Genomic DNA, 24,868 nt, shown 5'->3' with positions numbered 1-24,868 from the left:
TATTTCGTGTATCAGGTAAAAATGTATTGTAGTTTAATGGTGTTGCATCAATGGTTAGTGGTACTACTTTTACATAATCTCTTTGGTAAGATATTGTACTTTTTGCTTGACTTGAGATTGATTGTGGAATATTTATAAATGTAGGATGAGACCATTCAGGGTCCCAGACGTAGTCTGATTGTTCTGTAATGGCAAAATAATCATTTGGATTTTGAGGTCTGAAATTTTTTCTTGCTTGTGAAATTAAGTCTATATTATGTGTGAAATAATCTATTATAAACCATGCCAAAATTTTTTGTAAGTCACGTTTTGTGTGCTGTGAAACATCGTCTTTAGTGAAATTTTCTTTGATTATATGTAGAAAAGTTGAAAATAATGCAATTTCATTTCGTACTTTTGTATGTTTGGATGTTTCAGTTGGTGAGATACTTTGAAATTCTGTTTTTTCTAATATAGAAATATAGGTATATATTTTTGCAAAAACTTTGTTAGTGAATATAGAGTTTGCTCATTGTGATTTATGATATTGTTTGCTTTTAATATATTCTAAGAATACTTTTGAAAATTCTAATTCAAGATCATCTGTTTGAATTACATATTTACGATGATTCGTATTTGGTGTGCTAAATTCTATGGTGTAGATTCCATATTGTTGTGTTAAGTTACATATATCTTTCAGATAATGTTCAATAATTTGTCTTTTGATTTTTACATCTGGAAATTCTGCTGAAATGGACGTATTGGTGAAATGCTTTGTTGTGTAGTTGTTGTTGTTTGTACGATTTCTTCATTTATAAAGTGTGATGGTGTTTGGATATCTTGATGTGTAAGATTCCTAGTTCCATTAAGGTTTTCATTGTGTATGACGGTTGAAATTAAACTGTTGTTTCGCGTATCAGGTAAAAATGTATTGTAGTTTAATGGTGTTGCATCAATGGTTAATGGTACTACTCTTACATAATCTCTTTGATAAGATATTGTACATATTGCTTGACTTGAGATTGATTGTCGACTGTTCTGTGATGGCGGTATCATCATTTGAATTTTGAGGTCTGAAATTAAATCTATATTATGTGTGAAATAATCTATTGTAAGCCATGCCAAAATTTTTTGTAAGTCATGTTTTGTATGCTGTGAAACTTCGTCTTTAGTGAAATTTTCTTTAATTATATGTAGGAAAGGTGAAAATAGTGTGATTTCATGTCGTACCTTTGTATGTTTGGATGTCTCAGTTGGTGAGATATTTGGAATTTCTGTTTTTTCTATTATTGAAATATAACTATATATTATTGCAAAAACTTCGTTAGTAAATATGGAGTTTGCTCTTTGTGAGTTATGATATTGTACGCTTTTAATATATTCTAAGAATACTTTTGAAAATTCTAAGTCAAGATCGTCTGTTTGAATTACTTTTTTGCGGTGATTCGGATTTGGTGTACTGAATTCTATGGTGTAGATTCCGTATTGTTGTGTTAAATTACATATATCTTTCAGATAATGTTCTATAATTTGTCTTTTGATTTTTACATCTGGCATTTCTGTTTTGCATGGGCTGATTCCGGGTTCAAACAAATTTAGGAGTAAATTCTTGCAAAAGTCATGCTGCCCTCTATTATCGGGTGCATCTATGAGGAAGGGGTAAACCTCTTCATCATCTGGACTATCGTCACTTTGAGAGTGGCTCATTTTTTTGTTTAATGATTGTTAATATATTACTATCGATGTGTCTAATTGATTGATTCCAATTATACAAGTGTACTGGTTTGTGTTTGTATTGCTTTTTTATTCTTCTTTTTCCTCTTTTTGATGAATTTGAAGTTGTTTCTGAATCGGAAAAATATATTTGATCGTGAATGGGACAATTTTTATCAATTGATTCTTTGAATTTGTAGAGTTCATCTAAATTGCTGGCTTCTGATTCTGAAAATGCGTTTCTATTTTTTGAAAATCTTTTTCGTGTGATTTGTCTTTGTTTGTTTATTATTTTTCTTTTTATTGTTAGTCGTTTTGTTCTAATGTATCCAACTGTTTGTGTATGAGGTGTGATGACAAGATCGTATTTTTGTTTATCTATCTCACAGTTGTGTAAAATGATTGTTTATTTATTTCCCAGATTTTTGAATGACATAAGGTTTAGAATGAGGGATGCAAAAAGTTGTTAGGTATTTTCTATTTCTTAGACTGTTAGTCCTTACGATTTTTTGGTTAGCTTAACCTGGGTTTTTCTATTTAGGGTTGGAGAGAAAAGTATATCGATTCCGAGGAAACATTTTTTACTTTCTCGTGGCTAGTCTAAGCTAAGGTGCTAACTTACCGAATCTTACTCAGGGGTAGTGATTGTGTTCAAGGGTTGGAGAATAGTAAATCGATCCACAAGGTTCAGATATAATTAGAACGCAAGTAGTTCTTTAGATACTATTTTAAACTTACTAAGTCTAAGATCTATCCTGGGTCTGGTAAGAGGAGGGTTCAAGTGAAGGATGAATAATCGAAGTTCTTCACTGTTTATTCTAATTTGAATGGTTAATTTTATTTAAAAATTTCTATTAGTCTTGGGTCTTTTGGAAGGGTTGGATAGTGAATCGACGTTTGAGGTCATTAGACACTTGTTAAGTAGGTGGGGGAGAACAAAATGGTTCTTTTTGATCCAAGGATAGGCCTTGATGATCAGGTTCTAAATTTAATAAAATAGAAAATTTATTAAGATCCAAGGATAAGCCTTGATGATCTAATTTTAAAATTAAGCGAATATAAGTTTAATTTGGTTTAAATTTATTAAGGAAAAAGATTTAGTTTTTTGATGATATTAGTGAGCTTATGATTGCTGTTATGTTTAGGTGATGAAGCTGGGACAACAGATGATTTTATAATTACTAACAATTTATTATCATGCTACTAATTTTTATTTTCATTTTCAATAAATATTTTTCAAATATGTTTTATATAAGACTGCAGAAATTAAGAAAACGATCTGAGATCTTTTTATCAGTCGTTATTGTATCATAATAATTTTGTTTAGCGCCTGAAATGATCATGAAGATTGACTTCAAAATTTTATGTTTGCAAATGAAAATCTAAATTCATTGCTAATAAGATTCTAAATATAAAAGTTTGTGTTGGCTTTTGCCGTACGATCATAAAACTATTTGATAAGTTTCTACTTTGTCGTATGTCGTCTCTTGGTCGAGGTCTTCTTTCAATTCCGGGTAGTTCTGTTATCGTTCGGAATGTCGGCTCTGATCTATTGAGTCGTAGAGACATTTCGATTAAATTATTATCGTATAACATTTTGAAAATGTTTTGTCTAAATTCTAATCTGTTTTTGGTTAATTCTAAGCTATTAAAGTCTTATTCGAGACTTATGGTCTCACCAGAGGAGTTAGAACCGATGTGGTTAACTCATAGAGTAATTTCTAAGTTAAATTCAAATCTCTCTGGTGCTGAAATTACAAGTAATTTCAGCACTTACAAATAAGTGGGTTGTTAGTTAGATGGATCATGATTGATTAATATTAAATACTTTACAGTGGTAAAATATCTAATTTATCCAATCATAAAATATAGTTTAGATCAGGTTCCATTACCCCCTCAAACTTTGAAAATGCAAATAAACCCCGAAATTTACAAAATTTCGTCAATTTTGGTTGTGCTGTTGCCCGCTCTATTAAAGTTGCTTTTGTATGGAACATCGTTTCCATAAATAGAACCTCTTGGTCGAGGTCTTCTTTCAATTCCGGGTAGTTCTGTTATCGTTCGGAATGTCGGCTCTGATCTATTGAGTCGTAGAGACATTTCGATTAAATTATTATCGTATAACATTTTGAAAATGTTTTGTCTAAATTCTAATCTGTTTTTGGTTAATTCTAAGCTATTAAAGTCTTATTCGAGACTTATGGTCGCACCAGAGGAGTTAGAACCGATGTGGTTAACTCATAGAGTAATTTCTAAGTTAAATTCAAATCTCTCTGGTGCTGAAATTACAAGTAATTTCAGCACTTACAAATAAGTGGGTTGTTAGTTAGATGGATCATGATTGATTAATATTAAATACTTTACAGTGGTAAAATATCTAATTTATCCAATCATAAAATATAGTTTAGATCAGGTTCCATTACCCCCTCAAACTTTGAAAATGCAAATAAACCCCGAAATTTACAAAATTTCGTCAATTTTGGTTGTGCTGTTGCCCGCTCTATTAAAGTTGCTTTTGTATGGAACATCGTTTCCATAAATAGCACCATTTATGGTGCGACATAAGGTTTGCACGGTGAAAAAAAAGAAGAACCTAATAAAAGCGTTTTGTGTACTACAGATATTTTTTCTCAGTAAGTTTTGTCATTTAACTTCTATTTTCTTGGTTTTCCAGAGAAAAAAAAAATTGTGAAAAATCTCTTCCATAGGTAGCACCATATATGTTGCGACGTATGATTTGCATGGTGAACGTTTTTTGGATATCTTAACAACAGCTCGCATAAGGAGAATAAACCGTTTTTTCACTAACTTAATCGGTTCAAAAGCTATATGAGGGTTTTTGAAACAAACGTTTGTGCCACGTATGATTGGTCATTTTCCATACAAATCATGCATGGATGTGTATGGTTGCGCATTATCTTCTATGGTTGGGAACCCGGGTTGATCTGACTGACTTTTACTGGTGTTGTTTATCTGAAGCTCCTGAAAACTATGCCGCAGAATTCTAGGAAGACTTGTTAGCCATGTTAAACGTAAATCAGAAAGAAAGAAAAGATTTGATATATTTCCACGTCAATTTCCTTGAAGGAACTGCCGAAGCTAAAATCGTTTAGAAAGAGGAGGGGATATGAATGGGGGTATGAGAAGAGAAGGGATGATAGTTTTATGATTTTGTAATGAACGTTGAAAAATACAGTTTCCTTCTGCTCCTACCCGAGCCCTGCTCACCTCCCCTGAGTCAAAATCTCTCCAAACACCTTTTTTTGGATAATCAGTTTTTTCGAATTGATTTTTTCTACAGAAAATAAATGTTTCGTTCGCCTTGTTTAGGATCAAAAAACTGATTAGCTGGAATTTTTTTCCCTTTTCTGTTTTTTATCAGAAGGTAGTTAAATTTCGGATTCTAAAAAGTGTCCGAGGCTTAAGTTGATGGGGTTTCGAAATATAAGCCTGGAAATTTCTATAAGTTTCACCATTGGATCCCTAATAAAACCCAAAGATTTGACTTGCTTTTGATAAAAGCAAATTTAAAACTTTTGCAAATTTCAGCAATTTTGGAGCTCTAGCTCAAAACTGAACATCCGATTGAGTTTACTCTCAAATACAAGAAACCCAATTTTCCGTTATTCCTCTCATGTCTTGTTGTATTCATTCAATTATCTTCATTTCTCCAGAAGTTTACAAATCTGATATGACATACGTCAAGTCAAATATCTATTTTTTAACAATTGCAGAACCTATCTTGCAGAAACAGAAAGTTAGTAGTTGTGTACTACATAAATATGTCATAATAAAGTAACATTGACACACGTTTTGTTTCTTGAAGGACAATTTGCATTTTTGCATCAGAACTATGTTTTTTATGTTGACAGAGCATCAATTTTTGGAGTCTATAATTTTATCTTTAACGCGCCGTTTTTAAAAGGAATCTGCACCTTTGTTGATATTCCAATATTAGGATCTGCTGTTTTTTAGTTTTCCTTTTTTGACAACTTAAGTTTTTAAACGTATCAATAGTAAAGCAAAAATCAAATTCTGGTGTTTTCCCCGTTGTTTATACTTCATTTTTGACGTTTTGCTTCTTCTATTTATTTTTGATTTTGTTGACGTTTTGATTTTTTTTTGACTTCTGAAAAAGGAATATTTATGCTTGGTGTGATTTTTTTACTCAGTCAATGTTTGGCGATCGAAACAATAGTTTTTGATATAAAAAAATTTATGCGTCATTTGGAACCTGATCTAAACTATATTTTATGATTGGATAAATTAAATGTTTTACCAATGTAAAGTATTTAATATTAACCAATCACGATCCATCTAACTAACAACCCACTTATTTGTAAGTGCTGAAATTACTTGTAATTTCAGCACCAGAGAGATTTGAATTTAACTTAGAAATTAGTTGGACTCTCCCGAGCACTTCAGCAGCCGCAATAAACCAGTATACCCTAGATCTATTGAGCCTAGCAGAGACTAGTTAAACAACCTGAGACTAGATAGTATAAGAGTAAGATTAGGATCGGTATTAGACTAAGAAGTTGCACAATCTATCCGGCCGAAAATAAGATAGCGTGACGAGCAGACGGTGTACCCTATCCGAAATTACTCTATGAGTTAACCAACTCGGTCCTAACTCATCTGGTGCGACCATAAGTCTCGAACAAGACCTTAAAAGCTTAGAATTAACCAAAATAGATTAGAAATTAGACAAAAACATTTACAAAATGTTACACGACAATAATTTAATCGAAATGTCTCTACGACTCAATATATCAGAGCCAATATTCCGAACCATAACAGAACTACCCGGAATTGGAAGAAGACCTCGAACCAGAGACGACATACGACAAAGTAGAAACTTGCCATATAGCTATATGATAGTTCGGCAAAAGCCAGAACAAACTTTTATATTTAGAATACTACTAGCAATGAATTTAGATTTTCATTTGCAAACATAAAACCTTGAAGCTAATCTTCAAAATCATTTCAGGCGCTAAACAAAATTATTAATATACAATAACGATTGATAAAAAGATCTAAGATCGTTTTCCTAAAACTCTGCAGTAATATACAAAACATGTTTGAAAAATATTTATTGAAAAATAAAAAATAAAAATTAGTAGCATGACAATAAATGGTTAGTAATCATAAATCATCCTGTTGTTCCAGCTCCATCATCTAAAACATAACAGCAATCATAAACCCACTAATATCATCAAAACACTAAATCTTTCCTTTACACACATTTAAAATTTTATTAAAACTTAAATTCACTTAATTTTAAAACCAGATCATCAAGGCTTATCCTTGGATCTTAAATCATTTTCTACTTAATTAAATTTCAAATTTGATCATCAAGGCTTATCCTTGGATCAAACAGAACAACTTTGTTCTCCCCCACCCACTTAATTAGTGTCTAACGACCTCAAACGTCGATTCACTACCCAACCCTTTCTAAAGAGCTAAGACTAATAGAAATTTTTAAACAAAACTAATCATTCAAATTAGGATAAATAGTGAAGAACTTCGGTTATTCATCCTTCACTTGACCCCCCCTCTTACCAGACCCAGGATAAATCTTAGACTTAGTAAGTTTAAAATAGTATCTAACGAACTACTCGCGTTCTAATTATACCTGAACCTTGTGGATCGATTTACTATTCTCCAACCCTTGAACACAATCACTACCCCTAAGTAAGATTAAGTAAGTTAACACCTTAACTTATACTAGCCACGAGAAAGTAAAAAATCATTCTTCGGAATCGATATACTTTTCTCTCCAACCCTGAACAAATAGACCCAGGTTAAGCTAACCAAAAAATCGTAAGAACTAACAGTTTAGGAAAATAGAAATCATTTAACAACCTTTTGCATCCGTCATCCTAAACCTTATGTCATTTAAAAACCTAGGAAATAAACAAACAATCGTTTTACACAAATGTGAAATAGATAACAAAAAATACGACCTTGTAATCACACCTCATACACAAACAGTTGGATACATTCGAACAAAACGACAAACACTAAAAAGAAAAATAATAACGAAACAAAGACAAATAACACGAAAAAGATTTTCAAAAAACCGAAACGCATTTTCAGAATCAGAAACCAACAGTTTAGACGAACTTTACAAACTAAAAGAATCAATAGATAAAAATTACCCACTTCACGATCAATTATATTTTTCTGACTCAGAAACAACTTCAAATTCATCAAAAAGAGGAAAAAGAAGAATAAAAAAGCAGTATAAACACAAACCAGTACATTTATACAATTGGAATCAACCAATTAGACACATTGATAATTACATATTAACAGTCATCGAACGAAAAAATGAGCTCAACGCACACCCCAGGTGAAGAAAGTCCAGATGATGATGAAATCTTTCCTTTTATAGTAGATGCAACCACCGATAGAGGACAGCATATATTTTGCAAAAATTTACTATTAAATTTATTTGAACCCGGAATCAGTCCATGTAAAACAGAGTTCCCAGATGTAAAAATCAAAAGACAAATCATAGACCACTACTTAAAAGATATATGCAACATAACACAACAGTATGGAATCTACTCCATAGAATTCACCTCACCAAACCATAATCATAGAAAATATACAATTCAAACAGACGATCTTGATTTAGAATTTTCAAAAGTTTTTTCAGAATATATAAAAAGCATCCAATATCATAACTCACAAAGAGCAAACTCCATATTCACCAATGAAGTTTTCGCAATAATATATAGTTATATTTCGATATTAGAAAATGAAATCCCAATAACAAATGTCTCACCGACAGAAACATCTAAACATTTAAAAGTACGACATGAAATCACACTACTCTCTAGTTATTTAAACATCATTAAAGAAAATTTCACGAAAGACGACGTTTCACAACATACAAAACACGATCTACAAAAAATTTTGGCATGGTTCATAATAGATTATTTCACACACAATATTGATTTAATTGCACAAGCAAGAAAAAATTTTAGACCCCAAAACTCGAACGATGATACCGCTATCACAGAACAATCAGATTATGTTTGGGACCCCGAATGGTCTCATCCCGCATTTATAAGCTTCCCACAATCAATCTCAAGTCAAGCAATAAGTACGATATCTTACATAAGAGATTATGTAAAAGTAATACCATTAACCATTGATGCAACACCATTAAACTATAATACATTTTTGCCCGATACACAAAATAATAGTTTAAACTCTACAGTTATACACAATGAAAACCTCAATGGAACTAGGAATCTTACTCAACAAGATATCCAGACACCATCACACTTCATAAATGAAGAAATTGTACACACAACAACTACACAACAAAGTATCTCACCAATACGCCCAAATTTAACAACACCAAGAAATACAAATCCTTTACAAACACAAGTAACCTTACAATCAACCGTTAAACCTTCGGTTGCTCCTAAATATTCACATATGGATTACCAAACATACAGACCCATGACAATACCATCAAAAACACGCAAAACATTCACTAGAAACAACTTTGCAGACCATAATTATAATTATACACATCCATCAAAAACATATAATCAACCACAAAGAAATTTTAACCAATATACAAGATCTCGAAATTGGGATAACCCAATGACCCAACCTAATTCAATAAATTTCCAAACAAATCCTCCACAGGATCACAGTGAAAATTACCCATTTTTTCAACAAAATAAAAATAAAAAACAAACATCTTATCAAATGGATTATTTATCCTCAGATAATGATTTCTTACAACCAGATATATTTGCACCAAATACTCAAGAATATCGTAGACAAGGAATACAGAGAACACGTACAAATCATAGAAATTTTTCTCCACAACCAATAGATGCACAACATCAACAACCAATTCAACAACAAAATTTAATTAATACACAATCTTTTCAACCAATTCAACAACAAAATCCAATGACTGCACACTCGTATCAAGCATCACAAATGCAAAATGAAATACCACTCCCATATTATCTCCAACAACATGAAATAACAAGAAACCAACTTTCGAATTTTTCTCAAATGCCAAATGCAGCAGAATCATTACAAATGACAATGAATCCATACCTTATGGGTGGATCATCAATAACATCAAACAAACCTTTAATGGTTTTCACAGGAACAGACCCTGAATACTCTGTAGAAGATTATTTAAATGCAGTAACAGCAAACCTGATTTTAAATATTGGACCTGAACCAATTAATACGCCACTACATCAAAACTGGATACATCGACGCACAGCGTTAATACAAACAACCTTAGATGGCGCAGCCCAAAAATGGTTTTCAGTACTACCTCTAGAAATAAAATCAAACTGGAAAAGGTTTACACAAGAATTTTCAAAAATGTTTGACTCCGAAAGAAACAAACAACAACAAAGAGTTTTATGTAATGAAATTCGCAGATTACCAAACGAAACCATCAAGCAAATAGCAGTACGAATCGAAACACTAGTTCGAAAAGCATATTCATTAAATACACATGACTATAAAAACACAAAGATGACAGAAATCTTAATGATGACCTTAACACCACAATTAAGGAAAATAGCAATAAAAAAGAGAGCATCCCATCCTTCTTCAATTCGAGAACCCGATTTAGATTTTCGAAAACTAGTAGACAAATTAGAACAAGCAGAAATCACGATGAAACTAGAAGAAACGGAAAATCTGAAATTACAATACGTTAACAGAATTGAAACGACTCCCACTAATATTAATAATATACAGGAATCAGAAACAGACCTCGTTGAAAAAATCACTGAAATACTCAATATTTACGAAAAGAACCCAAACTTCAAAGGCAAACCATCTTTCAAAAAATGGTGTAATTATTGCCGACGATACGGACATAGTATTTCCGAATGTAGACAAAAACATCAAGACAATCAAAATAAACCTCAAAAATATAAAGAACCAAATAAATCATTCTATCAATACATGAAAAAAGATCAAAATCTACCGAACAAAACAGTTTACAGCAACAACAGTTCAGGAAAACCACTCCCGAACAATACAAACTATACAAGAAATCAATCACCATATAACTCAAGTTATAGAGGAAGATCACCAGAACGAAGAAACACGTATAATTCATCACAAAATCACTACAATAGACCAAATAGTCGAAATAACTACTCCAGATCAAATTCAAATACACAACGATTTGTTTCTAGATCTAATTCCCAATCAAGAAATAACTACTATCCAAACAACCAATCACGAAATTCATCATACAATAGGAATAGAAACTACTCCTATAATCGAAATAGAAGTTATTCAAACAACCGAAACCAGAATTACCCGAACAATCGATCAAGGAATAACTCATATAATAGATCGAACTATAACAGACCAAACAATAATTACCAAAACAGATCGCGAAATAATTCACAAAATCGACACTCAAGTTATAATAATCGTTATAGAAATTCTTCCCAATCACCACACCGGAATAATAATAACTATAATAATTCTAATAATCGCCACAGAAGTAGTACACCTAAACATCAAAGACAAATCAATCAAGTACAATCTAATCCAGAAACAACATCAGACCCTCCAGGTATTGATGACACAGTAACTGATACGTTACAACTCAATCAAATAAACTGTACATCATCAGATTCAGAAAGTGATGCTGAAAACACTCTTTCTATCAATATGATAAAAGTCGAAAATGACTATGAATCTGTCATATATGAACAACCTTTTTCATCACACATATATGAAAATCAATCAGAATTTCTTCAAAATTATTACACTACACCCATAAATTCCACACCAACGACGCAAGAAACAAATGAGATTAACACTACAAATCAAACCAATAAAAATACCAAAACAAAATGCTTGAATACAAACCACATTTATCAAAATATACAAAAAGAACAACCCAAAGAAAAAATTTGGACAATACCATTTCTCTTAGAAAGCCCAAGAAATAAAGAATTTCAACCACCAGACCTTGAAATAGATTTTTTAATTGATTCAGGAGCAGAATCAAACATAATAAACATCCCCACATGGAATGAAATAAAAACTTCACACCCAAAGCTAACACCTCTTGAAACCTCCAGTAAGTTAGCAACAGCACAAGGATCAACATTGATAAACTACGGAAAAATCCAATTATTTCTCCTCCCCACCAGAACAATGGAGCAAAGCAAAATTTTAAATAAGCCATTTAAACAAATATTCCATATCACTGATATTAAATATAATATCATTGGAATACCATTTATTTCGAAGTATATACCAACAATTAACATACTAAATAGTAAAATATTAATCAAAGATAAATATACAAAAACAAAAGAAACATCCTTAACATTTTTTCAAAGATTAAATAAACAACCACCAGACTTTTCAAAATTCTACCCGATATTTAACCAACAAAGAAAACACCTGAAACCACTATCAGGAAATATGTATAATTTTTCAATCAAACAAGTTCACCAATATGATAAAGAACAAAACAAACAAAAATTTTATATGTCAGAATTTGAATTCAAACCTATTCACAAATTTTTCAAAATCACAATCTCATCCATAAAATATTTGAAAAATTCGAATTCCGATATCATTTCCTTACATGTCTATAATAACACACCTTACCAAGTAACATTACCTTTAGGACTTTTAGGATATTGTGAAACCAACGCTACAATATCACCAATACACGAAAAAGCATACCGCGTAAATAATATACTCCAATTATTAGATATTTGTCAATCCACAATTCTTAATGAAGAATTATCCATAAATAATATAATAAGTAATGAAAAAAGAAATACAGATTATTTCACAAAAACCCCATATTTCAAACCTACATTCAACATAAGTAACTACACAGAGAACCAACAGAAATTTTTAACAATGTTTAATTTCCAACATTCACAAATAACACAAGACGAATTCGAAAAATTAGCCAAACAGCTAATTAAATATTCATCAGTCTATGCAACATCAAAATTCGATGTTGGCAAAATCAGTTCATCACTACATCTCCCGTTAAAACCAGACGCAGTTTTCAAAAAACAGAGAGCAAGTAAAGTACCAATTCACTTACATGATAAAGTGAACAGATTACTCGATATATTAGAACAATACAACATTATATCACCAGTTAATAAAGAAGAACAACCAAAAGGCAACACATTTATCAACCCCGTTATCATTCTAGCTAAAGGAGAATCATTAAAAATCGTTCTCGATGCTAGATACCTCAATTCACTCATAGATGAATCAAAATGTAATTGGCCCATTGAACCAATACAAGTTATTTTAACAAAAATAAACGGCAAATACTTTACAACCGCCGATATGAATAGTGCATACAATCAAATGCCACTAGATGAACAATCACGACGTTTAACACAATTTGTTATCGGAAACCAACAATATGAATTCAACCGCTTATTCTATGGAATATCCATAGGACCAGCAGCATTTTCAGCTTTTATGAGCAAAATTTTTAGACCACTAATACTCAAGAAAAACGCAATCACCTATTTAGACGATGTTTTTATGCAATCACAAACAAAAGACGAGATGTTCAATGTTTTAGAAAAATATCACCAAATACTTCAGAACGAAAATCTGAAGGCCGCCCCCGATAAATCACACTTCTTTTTGACAAGAGTTAAATTCTTAGGACATAATATAGAAAGAAAAACAATCACTCCATTGAAATCACGCATTGACGCTATTCAAAAACTTCAACCACCAACAAATAAAAAGAAAATCCAAGAATTTCTTGGAATGTTAAACTTTTTGAGTAAATATGTTTATAAAATGCAATTATATCTACGACCATTTTATAACATCCTTAGACAACAAAATAATTTTGAATGGAACACAGAACATCAAACACGATTTGAAGAAATAAAGAAACTTTTAACTGAACAAATTTCAAACACAATTCCAGATTCAAATCAACCATTTTATGCAATGTGCGATGCTTCGAACTTTGGCATCGGTGCAGCACTATTACAATCACATAATGGTACAAATAAAATGAACCTCATATCAGCAAATTCTCGATTATTCACTCAAGCAGAGCTACGACTCTCAACTCTAATGAGAGAATGTACAGCCATAATATATACACTGACAGAATATGAATTTCTGATACTTGGATCAAAACATCCAACAGTTCTATTCACAGACCATAAACCAATCATCTTTCTCTTTACACAAAAATCTAACCCAAACCACCGAGTTTACAGATTTCAACTAATTCTAATGAAATTTCCAAACTTACATATAGTTTGGACTGCAGGAAAAAATCTTGCATTACCAGACACCTTAAGTCGAAATACACCACCTGAATTACTTACACGAAAAACAACAGTTGAAATACCCAAAAACATAAAATTCTACCTTGCAGAAAACGAAACATCACCCCGATTGGAATGCAAATATGCAGTAAAAACTGATATTGAACAATCACAAATAAATAGTTTACAACATTTCCCACTTTATTTAGATTGTCAAAATAATCATTATGAAGTTGATTTACTTGGAACATCAACTTTCAAACCAATCCCATATTCTCAATGGATAAAAAATAACACCCAACAAAAACGAACAAAACAACACCCGCCTAAAAAAGACCATTTTCCACTAATTGAAAAAGAAGATTTAACTGATAAAATAAATTTATCAGGACCACAAACAAATGATCCAAAATACACAATAAATCAAGTTTTTGACCTTCACGACCCACATGACACAATACCCTTATCTAAATTAGAAATCGAAAATATTTTTCTCCCCCCAACAGAAACAATTACAATTTCAACACTGAAACAATATCAAAACCTTGACCCAGTAATTCGACAACTGAAATCATGGCACAAATATAAAACTAAACCTATCAAAGCAGATTCAACCATTCTAGGAAACAAAACACTCCTCCGATACTTTCGCAAATTTAACAACACAACAATTAACGAAAACACAGACCTTCTAGAATACAAATTAAATGAATCCGCAGTTCCCTGTCTCCCTATAAGTATGATTCTTATAGCTTTTAATATTTCACATACACAAAATATTAAAGGACACTCTGGATCAGAAAAAACATATTCAAATTTTATACAAAACTTTTATTTCCCAAATGCACCAATTTGGATAAAAGTACTATGCAATGATTGTATAGTATGTCAACTAAATAAACCTTACCCAAATCAAAAACAAATAGCACAAAAACAAGATTTTAAAGGACAAAGTTTGTACTTTAACCATCGTATCTCATTTGATACCAAAGGACCAATTTCACCCTCATCAGAAGGAAACTCCTACATTATGGTAATTGTTGACGCATTTACACATTATGTAGCACTTAACCCAGTACCACATTGTAACGCTTATTACGCTTACACAACACTCTATGAACACTGGATAGCAAAATTCGGACTACCAGAAATTTTAGTTACAGACAACGGTACAGAATTCATAAATAATGAAATTATCACACTATGTCATTTATATAACATTAAACACAAACCACGTACATCTCATGCACCTTGGACAAACGGCTTAGTCGAAGGTATGAACCGTTCATTACAAGAATATCTTAGATGTATCATCAACGGAAATGATACAAAATATACCGAATGGTCAGCAGACGTAAAATTATTTCCCTTAGCGTATAATTCACAAATTACGACAACTTTAGGAATGTCACCATACGAAATGGTTTTTAACCAAAAGCCACGCAAACCAATAATGTTTACAGCAAATTCTCATAAAAACGCACAAGGTTATTGTCAACCAAATAAAGACTCAATTTGTTATAACCTACCTTTACATACACACGATGAAGATCATTTTCATCACCCACAAATTCTTAAACTAGCCTCCGGTACACACACCGAATGGATTCTAAATAGAGATAAAAAACACAATGAAATTTATCAAAAAATAACAAAAAAGTTATTACAAAGACAAAACATTAATGAACAAATCAATTCACGTTTTACACCAGCCTCCGAATTAAAAATTGGAACATTTGTTTTAATACCTAATTTTAATACTCAAAAAGGAATTTCTAAAAAATTACAACCCCTTCGAAAAGGACCATACCAAATAATTGCAAAACCCACTGATGTCACATATAAAATTACCGACTCAAACAAAAAAGAAATCGTTCAACATCGAAACAACCTATTACCTTATTACCCAAAAGAATACGCACTCCGCGAATTAACTCAATTATATTCTTTCACAGGATTAAAAATCATTCAAAATGAACCACATCTGAAAAACACAGAACAAAATGATAACCCCACCGAAAATCAAAACACAAAACCAATCGCCACCAAAATCAATACACAAAACCATAAAGAATCACCAAAACAAAGAAAAAATAGAAAAATGACCGAACAAATAATACCCCAAGAACAAATCGACAAATCAGAAAATAGAAAAACAACAAGACTCCGAAATCAACCACGTAAAAACTATAAAATATTCATCCCCCAATCTAAAATTTTAAAGAAAGTAGAATTTCAAAAGTAATTTTAACATTATACTTCACTATCTTGAAACCTTCGAAACATTTTTCATTTACATTTTTCAAAATAACATGCTGACAAGTACGTAATAATTCTAGTTCAAAATAGACCAATAGGATTCATCCAACCCGTCACTTTCTCTAACTCAAACTAAGACCAATTAGACGAATCATATAGAACTCCAGGCACATCTATAACTATAACTTTACGACCTCCAGGTCAAAAATAAGCAAACCACTCCAACTTGACAACTAAAATAAATATCACCATAATACCGTACCCCTCCCTTATCTAATAACCCAAAGATCAACAATATTTCCCCAACTCAGACCACGAATACCCCCAAAGCAAATTTGTTAACTTAGCCTAAAGTAACAAAATGAACATTTTAATTAGCCTAAAGTATAAAAATCTCACCATACCCCGGATCATTTGACAAACAAAAATAAAGAAAAACACGACCTCCCAGTCACCATGAAAATTGCCCCCAACAATTTTTTACAAAACTCAACCCACTTGTCAAAAAACTAATAAATAATCCGACCACACTAGAAAATCGCCTCAAACAGCAAAAAATATTCGACCAAGAGATCATTTCTTAAATGCTCTTCTCTCAATCAGTTACTCAAATACTCATAAATCTTAAACATTTTTTTACAATACTTGAAACCTTTATAATATTTCTTTTTGATATACTTGAATCTTTTCTAATAATCCTAATCATTTTTTGTAACATTTTTTAAATTTTCTACACTATACTCGAATTACTCGAACTATTCCTTCAACTTTCCAAAACCCTTGATTATATCCACAGGTACGATTTATACAACTTGTCTAAATGATACGAACAATTTTCAGTAGAACTGATATTTTTTTATTGTTTGTAATTTTCATAGCATTTTTATCATCCATCATTTTGACCATATGTAAATGTATAAAGAAAGCAATCCTCACATTTGCCCTAGCAACAATCCTTCTAATTCTTTTTTTGGAAGAATATTATAATAAACACAAAATTTCTCACTAAAGTAATAATTCAAAAAACTATCAAAAATTGCTACCCAACAGTCACAAAGTCAGTCTTCACCGACATCATCCCAAGATAACCAAACACCACCTTCAATTACTCAAAATCCTCAAACATATACACGAATTTCTTTTCAAGACAATCCATACACTTTTGAAGAACGACATGCTCGTTTATCAGAACCACTAGAACCAGTTCAACGACAAGCACCTTTAAGCGAACCAACATATAACCTATACCCAACACTACCACAAGAACTAAGTAGAATAAGAAATTCTAGTCAAAACCAAAATACAGTCGAAATAAATAGACAAATTATACATCCTCGACGAAACAGAAATCTTCAAACTCCCCGAGTTCATTTTGATATACCTCAATCCCCATCACAAAACACTCCAGAAAACCCCATTGGTATATTACCAGAAACCCCTACGCTTCTTTCACAACGTAGCACCTCAAGCCTGCCATCAGATTACTTAGGTTCAACACCAACATCTGAGCAAATACGTGAAAATCCTTTCAACCCCACAAACCAAACATCACGATTTCCATATTGGACTACACATTCATTTACACAAGGTGAACCAAATTTAGTCAATGACCCCATAGATATTTCTACGGATACAACAACATCCTCATCACTACCAGAAACATTATCACTACCATCAACACCATCAATAAGCCAGTTTTCACCACCACCCTTTAACTTAAATTTTCCAAATAATCTCGTCGCCAGATATCGAGAACAATCATCAATAAATATTCCTTTAAGATTAGATTGGAATACATTTACAGCACCTCCACCACTATTTGGACCACATCAAGAAAGTAACCGCCTTCATAACTGGGCACTTAATAGATTACAATATCGCCAAGATATTCACAACGATATCCGTGATCACAATATTCAAATACTCCAACAAAACAGTTTACAATTAAAGTTTGAAATCACAGTTAAGTTAAACAATATTACCCAACATCCCTACCCATTAAACCCACCTAACATAACAGCTCAATCACTACCACCACCGTTTATAACTACTGAAGTAATATACAAATACGACAGATATACCAAAAACACAATTGGCTACATTACATTTTATAATCCATACTCAGGATTATCATACACATGTATATTCTAAAATTATTAATTTTTCTCCAACTCCTTTTTCTAGTAATCTCAAATCAAAACATAAACCCTTCCCCTCGTACAGGACCACAAGATTTATTAGTAACACATTACGATTGTGAAGAAAATGAACAAAAAACACTACATAAATATGCAATAAATCAAGTATCACAATGTGAAACAGAACCACAAGCTATAGAAACCACAGATGTAATAGCAACACTCTATTCAAAAGCCCGAGCAACAACAGTTACAGGTTATAAATTCACAGCAACATTTTCCGAAAAGAAAGTACATTGTTCACAAGTCTCGAACGGAAACAAAAACCGACTTGACCATGAATCATTCTATCAGAGTAATATAGAACGTCTTTTACATCTCAATCCCGACGATTGTAAAAATGAATTACTTAGACTAAACATCACAAAAAATAAAAACTCCGCAAGAAAGTTAGTTAATTTTCAAGTTTTTTCAGACTCTGTACATCAATCACAACTTGAAAGACACCAAGGACATATAAAACTAGACGAAAAATACCCGTATAACGGCGCACACGGACGATTAACCTATGACCTACACGATAAACATTGGATACCACACATTGGTATAAATGACCCATCAAACTGCAAAGCAGACACAAAAAATAAAGGATACCAAGAAATAATGTTTTTCGATTGGAAAATACAACTCGAAAAAATACAACTAACACGAGATTTATCAGATAATACAATGATCTATCAAGGAATCCGATTACCTTGTAAAAATGATCAAGGTTATTGCGACCCTACAACGAGAACACAAGCAACAATTGTTTGGTTCCCCGAAGATACATGTACAACATTTCAAGTAGCAAAAATACATGCTCGTATGATAAAATTTCACGAAAAATATTTTATACAATCAATTCCATATGAACAAGTCCATCCATCACGAAAACTAAGTTCTAATTTTAGAAACATAGACAATATAGAAAATAAATTGACACGTTTTCAAATATATCAAGAAACAGAACTTGCATGTAAATATAGGAATCCACTTCACAGAACACAATACTCTGAAATATTAGTTGAATACGAAAAAGGATTCGACATGACCACTGGAAAAGTAAAAATTGACCCATATGCCACAGGTCATCCTCCAAACGAAGGAACATCCTATATACCAGTTAATTTTGAAAAAAGCAACGGACAACCTGGTGGACATCTAAAACCCCATGACACCAGAAGCACACGCTTACAAGAATTATCACTAATGAATACTACATATTTCGGTAATATCCACTATGATATTCATTTAGATATGAAACTAGATTATACAATTAGCCGAATTTTTCAAGAAATGTCACTCTCCGAATTAGAAACACTACACCACCTATGCGAATTAGAACGAACACAAATAATACAATCACTTGCACTAGCAGTATTAAAAATACCCTATGCAGGATACTTATTATCTGGAAATAGATCAAATTTTTTAGACTATGAAGGAAACATCTTATGGTTTTATACTTGTACTAAAAAAGTATCACCACTATACGTTTTTGAAGATAAACGATGTTATAAAAGAATCCCTATCTTTTATAAGAATAAAGTACATTTCGTGGATACACTTTCACGAAGAACCTATTTCTGGGATACCGCAGTCCCATGTGGATCAGAAAACAGCCACAATGTAGTACAACTAAACCCTGATGAAAATAAATATTACCTTCTCACTCCATATCCCACATTAATGCAATCACTCAAAAAATTTTCACCAGAAAGCATTCGCGCTATTGCTCGAAACCCAAATATAGACTTACAATCAATAGGAATCTATTCAAAATCAGATATTCAACATCACATTAGAACACAACAATTCCAAGAATTATTAACACAAATGGACACTATACAAAGACAATCAATAGACCAAAATTTACGCAAACTTGCAGAAACCGCAGGATTTGCCGATATCTACACGCAAGACTATAGCGGATATTTTAAAGACATTAAAGATCATATATATCTAAACGGTGAAAAATACCGTCCCCAAGATATATCACCAATTAACATTTTTAGCTTTGTTACACTCAAAAATGAGATCCTCGATTTTCTAGGATGGCCCTACTACATCTTAGAAAAATTGACTATTTTATACGCAATGTTTAACTTTATTGGATTTCTTTTCTCACTTTTAAAAGGAATCTACAACACATGTGCTATACACACACAAGTAAACAGACAAGCAAGCGTAGCACGCATACTCTTTGCAGGATTTTTTGGAATCTTTTCTACATCTATAAACAAAATTCTTTTAGACGCACAAATAAAAGAATATAACACAAAAATAGCAACACGACAAAATACATACGACGAAGAACATAACAGTGTAGACATAACGCCAACGGCACCACAATTACCACCCCTACCAAATAACCATCCACTATCCCTAGCCCCACGAAATTTTCGAAATTTAGCCATCACACATAATCCAAATTTTCAACTCACCACATCACAAAGTCCCATCCAACATATAATGACACACCAGTCACAAGATGATAATACTTATGAACAAATTATTGAACAACCCCATACCACCGCTTTTCAGTCTCAAAATAATCATTTTTTTAGCCCACGATGAGCCGCCAACTTGGATCACTACACCGATCAAATTCCCATCCAACCAATCTTACCTCTCCAATCCCAATAATACCACTTTTTGCTTTTCCGCCACCCGATTTTCCACCTAGTAATGTAACATCAAGCATGAATTCCGATACTAATTCACACATCTCAGTTTTATATTCCATCTCACAACTCAATAACCCGAATATTGAAACCCCCGATGAATTTGCCGACTCAGAACCATCCCCATCCAATAATTTTCATAACTCTTCTAATTTTTCTCAACCCCCTTTTCAACCCATATTATCCAATAACCCTGACCCAATCACTCCCACACCCTCTTATGCTTCCCAAGTTACCCCAACCTACTCCTCATACCATTCTGACCAATCATCTCATTCTCCAAACACCCCCCGAATCTCCCCAGAGCTAGATAATTTTATTACCCTTCAACAACAACCCTACCACCTTAATACCCCAACCATAAACCAAATCTCCTCCACAATAAATTCATCCAACCCCCCTACCCCTACACCCTCTTCAAATTATACTGAATCATTAGCACCATCATCCACATCAACTGAATCTTCACTCAACACTAATAGAGCTTACCGCACTTTTAAAAGAAAGTTCCCCAACCATCCTTTCCCAGCAAAACCAGGAACAGCCCGTGAATACATCAACCACCCCAAGCATACTAACACAAAAGAATTTTTAGCCATCACCTTACCCTCATTCCCACAATACACCTTAAACACCCCCCACGACACTAACGAAACACGCAACTTTGTCGATGAATACGTTTTAATGCCCACTCTCTCTTGGACCTCATATTATCATTTTACTAACCCTCTTTGCTTACCTTTATCTAACACTCACATCGATATAGAACGAAATACGGACATGCTATATCGACTCACTACACCACTAACCGCTAGACAATTTACTTACGTTGGATATAAAAAATCACTAAAAACACACACTGCACCTAGAGCTAACGAATATACACTCGAATACTATGATCACAACATCATCAGAGCTAACCAAGATCAATTCTTAGACGACGATCGCTTCGCTAATCCACAAATTACTGAGAAATTTTTCATCAAGACACCATATATATTTACACTAAACATCTTCGACCGAAAGTTTGATCACATTATTTCAGAAGCACTAATAGACACACAGGCATACGAAAGTTTCAAAGAACGCTTCCAAATATTTTCACTAACCTTTCATTTCCTTGCACCACACGAAAGAGATTTACACTGCTCACACGATATTATGTTGCGCACTAAACAAACTCACACATATAGTTATTATCGCTTCATCCAAAATCACTTTGACCTACACACACCCTCTAGACAACCACACCATCGTTTTCAATTCATTAATTCCAAATACACTTCACCATTTTTCCTAAATTTCACATATTGCATTAAAGATACTAACCTTCATGGTATTCTTCGTAATTATGACCCCATAACCCAAATGTACATCTTCTGTCCCATCACCAAGACCTTCAACGCCGAAGAATCCCGACCCTTCCTTATCCCGCACGAGTTTGTACAACCTATAGAAATCCCAATTTTAGAATTCATCCACAACACTAAATTCAATCACAAATTATATAATCTAATCCAAAACACACCTTATGAGTTTGCAGTTGGCACTGAAGAACTAACCACTATTAAGGCACTTCAATTGCTTTGGCCACTGCTTCAAACTAAAATTATCATCCGCATCTTAGCTAAACTACTAACAACTTCAGAACTAATTCACGACATCTTCCCCCACGGTTTTTTCCCCGACGACTAACAGGTAAGTATGAATTAAATGAATATAACTAACTAATTGAAATATTAAAAAACTCACCATACTTTATCCATGTTTTCTTTAGATTTTTAGCCTTCATCCGACAATCACCTACAAAAACCACAAAAGACAAATAAAAATCGCAAATTTCATCAAACAGATTTCAAAACTTCTATTAATCTCTTACACTTATAAATTTATAAATTTAATACCAATGCAATAAATTCATTTCTAAAAATTTCCCCACAAGCAGTAAATCTAATTATGATGAAAATTTGTAACTTAAAATTCCCCCATAACTAGCAGTAAATTTCCAAATTCTATGCAGTAAATTAATAAAATGCAAATGCAGTACTAACCTTTTGATATTCTCATTTATTCGCACAGAAATTCTATCCACACTCGCACAGCTCGCCCACGAAGAATTGTTTAAAATAATGAATTTCAGTTTCAAGTTTTCACACTCAACAACTCTAACATATAATAACATGTTTCAAACTTTCCTTTAACCCGGTTGGAAAGGAATCATATATTAAACAAAACTAACCAACGCAGCTTACTAAATACCACAAATCATAGAATAACAGCATGACTAAGAAAAGGAAACCAACGGTACCCAAACCGGATTAACCCAGTTTAAAACTGGATAATTTATTCTTTTGAAGACTATTATAAAGTCTAAGAAAGAAATAATAAAACACAAAAAAGTCGAAAGACAAACCCATACCACAAACAATTTGATTTTTGGAAAAAGGACATAACCAACAAGACATAAGAAAAACCACAACAAACCCAACATAAAACGTTGTCACATAACAGGACCCCTCACAAAAACCGCATGAAATCATACTCCCACTCCTGGCCTAACCCACCAGGAAGGACGTCCTGAGCATGCTCTATAGCCGGCCTAACCCACCGCGCTACATCCACGCTTTGTGACCACACCTCTATTTTTAATAAGAGCTACTCAAGTGTGAGTAACTCTTCAAAATAACCAAACTAAAACAAAAAGCTTTTGTGAAAACAACTAACTAAAATCATAATTAAAAAATATTAAACTAATAAATGTTTTATAAAATGTAAATTACATTATGCAATACATAGATCAGAATACAACACCAAGGACGAACATCTAAAGACAAAACGACCCCACTACACTCGAGAGAGAATGACCAACCACAATCGATATGCCACTCACAATCACAACTCAAAGGATTTAGAGTACGACTTGACCTCGCAGAAAAGGACTTCATTGAATTAGACCAATGACCACCTCGATGACCCAAGTGTACGTACAGATCCGAGTAACCAGGCATCCCCTCCACGCACAATCTCCACGCCATTCCCAAGCTAGATCAGACACAAAAGAAGTTCTCCCCGAAGAACAGAAAAACCTGACATAACCAACCATTCTGAAATCAGATTTGAGGTTGTTGCAAAGACTTAGTCGTTGTCACAAGAAGAACACAACGTCTTATGTCCCTAACTCCAGCTTCCTGAAACTTCTTTAACAAAGAAGAAGCGGAAGAAAATTATGATGTTCACCAAATACCAACGTCCATCATCCATCCTTAAATTACAGAAGAACTGTTCTAAAAAACTCTGTAAAACCCGGATGGGTGGAACCTGATCTAAACTATATTTTATGATAGGATAAATTAAATGTTTTACCAATGTAAAGTATTTAATATTAACCAATCACGATCCATCTAACTAACAACCCACTTATTTGTAAGTGCTGAAATTACTTGTAATTTCAGCACCAGAGAGATTTGAATTTAACTTAGAAATTAGTTGGACTCTCCCGAGCACTTCAGCAGCCGCAATAAACCAGTATACCCTAGATCTATTGAGCCTAGCAGAGACTAGTTAAACAACCTGAGACTAGATAGTATAAGAGTAAGATTAGGATCGGTATTAGACTAAGAAGTTGCACGAATCTATCCGGCCGAAAATAAGATAGCGTGACGAGCAGACGGTGTACCCTATCCGAAATTACTCTATGAGTTAACCAACTCGGTCCTAACTCACATTGAAGATTGTGTTTCCC

General features: G+C 32.8%; 1 protein-coding gene across 2 annotated transcripts in view; it reads left to right on the top strand.

The window, feature by feature from the left end:
• LOC134853097 (uncharacterized) overlaps positions 1 to 24,868 on the top strand; it is a 149,851-nt gene that overhangs the window by 57,396 nt on the left and 67,587 nt on the right. The window lies entirely within an intron of this gene.

This window comes from Symsagittifera roscoffensis, chromosome 8 (genome assembly GCF_963678635.1).
Source record: "Symsagittifera roscoffensis chromosome 8, txSymRosc1.1, whole genome shotgun sequence".
NCBI lineage: Eukaryota > Metazoa > Xenacoelomorpha > Acoela > Convolutidae > Symsagittifera > Symsagittifera roscoffensis.
This window is presented reverse-complemented; position numbering and strand designations above follow the sequence as displayed.